We start from the raw sequence: 2,137 nt of genomic DNA on the forward strand, positions 1-2,137 counted from the left end.
CTGCAATAATCCCTCAACTGGCCTCTCCACTTCTGACCTTGACGTTGCCCCATCTCATCCTCACTGCTTCTCTGCCTCAATGTTCACACCTTGTGTCCTTTGCATACGAGGTCTCCTCTGCTTGGGTTTTCTTCCCCATATTTTTCCATGGCCCACTCACTCATTTCCCTTAGATTTTTTCCCAGATGTCACTTAACCAGAAAGTCCTTCATTGACCACTCTATATAAAATGGCAGCCCCCTTCCCAGAAATCCTTCTTCCCCTTTTCTGCTTTACTTTCCCCCACACCTCCTATTGTCTTGAGATTCAATATATTTTTATGAATACATTTTGCCTCACTCTGCTTGAAAAAAGTTCCAGGAAGCAGGACATTGTCACCCAGGTTGATATCCAGAACCCTGAGCAGTACCCGACATAAATTTAAAACACAATGAATATTTGTTGAATGAAGGAATAACTCCCTCTTCCAAGCCCTAATCCAGCAGGATGCAGAGGCACTCAGACCGCGTGAAGGAGGTAAGACAATGATTGTGCAGAGCGAAGAAGCAGATCCAGCCCAACCCCAACTCTGATCCATGAGTAGAGCCAGGCCTGAGCAGGTGAGGAGGAGAGGCTTTCCTCTGCATCTGGGAAGGAAGCTCTAATTTAAATATATCTCAACTTGCTAATGCCTGAAGACACGACTATTCTAATATCGAAAACAGACCAGAAATGCTGTGAGACCATCCCTAGATTCAGTCCTGTGGTGGGGAAGGGAGAGAGAATGGAATTGAATTCAGTGAAAGAAAATAATAAAGCCATTTCCTGGTCTCCCTGCATAATTAAGTCTGTTTAATAAACACTTAAATGAGATGCCCTTAGTCACTGCTGGCACAGATGGCTATTCTGGAGGAAAGTTGTGTAGCCAATTGGGGTATGAGCAAGTCCTTGCTAGAGTGAGAAGACCCTTTTTCTTCACAAGGTCAACAGCATCTTGCTCAGTGTGAAATAAAGGTATGTGTGTGAACTGAGCTCATGGGGACAGGCACCTGCCCTCATCCTCCATCCAAGGCAAAGCTAGAATTTGCCCACAAAGCCCTGGATCTGTCTTGAGCCTCCAAGAGCTACAGTCAGTTTCCTGGGTTGTGATTAAAGTATCATGGCCTTAAAGGTGCCCAGAGAAGAATGGCTTTATTCTGCTGATGACCCAAGAAAAGCATTCCCCAAACATGTGGGAAGAAAGAATGGCACAAGGAAAGGGAGTACAGTGTACACAGAATCACCCAAGCGGTGTAGCCTAACATTAAAAGGAGAGCAGTGTTAGGGGCTGCAGTGAGACGAGCAAGAAAAGCTTAAGCTGAACAACACCTTTTGGCATCTGAATTGTTTGTTTGTTTGTTTGTTTGTTTGTTTTTCAAAAATATGGAACACTTCACAAATTTGCGTGTCATCCTTGCGCAGGGGCCATGCTAATCTTCTCTGTGTTGTTTCAATTTTAGTATATGTGCTGCCGAAGCGAGCACCTGAATTGTTTTAAACAAACATGTACTATATACATACAGGTTTGTTTAAAAACATGTCTGAGCACACCCTTTATATCTTCACCCTGGTCCCTGGTTCGAGCCTGTGTGGTAGGAGAGCAGCTGTTCAGAGACTGCACAGAACCCCTGCCTTCTCCAAGTTTATCTCAATTAGTTATTATAGACCACGTGGAGCGGACGATCTACATAATTCCCTTGCAACTTTAAGTTGCAGTATTTGCTGAGTATTGCACTTTTGAAATCTCCTCAGTGACAGGACCAAACTTTACATCTACACATGTGCATCAGGCACCTCCATACTCACAACATAATCAGAGCAAGCAATTCACAATTACGTAAAATAACACTTATATGCTTGATAGTGCTGACAACATGATAACATGCCAGGCAGTATTCTAAGAGCATTATAGGTATTAAATAATTTAATTTTCATAATAACTCTAAGAACAGAGTAGTTAAGTAACCTGCCCAAGGCTAAACAGCTAATAAGTAGAAGAACTGGTTTGAATTCTCAGCATTCTGGCTCCTGAGGATGTATTGCTAAGGATAATTAGGCACAAGATCCAGAAGCAAACCTCGGGTTGTTTATTTCTCTTTTTTTCCTTCTGAACTACCTT

The 2,137-nt window shown here is 42.9% G+C and overlaps 1 non-coding gene across 1 annotated transcript; it reads right to left on the bottom strand.

Annotated features, from left to right (window-relative positions):
• Positions 1 to 1,395: 1,395 nt before the first annotated feature.
• On the bottom strand, positions 1,396 to 1,502 carry LOC119468212. Its single transcript, XR_005196857.1, has one exon. It is a non-coding gene; the product is annotated as a U6 spliceosomal RNA (small nuclear RNA).
• Between the last annotated feature and the right edge of the window lie 635 nt (positions 1,503 to 2,137).

This window comes from Cebus imitator, unplaced genomic scaffold (genome assembly GCF_001604975.1).
Source record: "Cebus imitator isolate Cc_AM_T3 unplaced genomic scaffold, Cebus_imitator-1.0 Scaffold393, whole genome shotgun sequence".
NCBI classification, from domain to species: Eukaryota; Metazoa; Chordata; class Mammalia; order Primates; family Cebidae; genus Cebus; species Cebus imitator.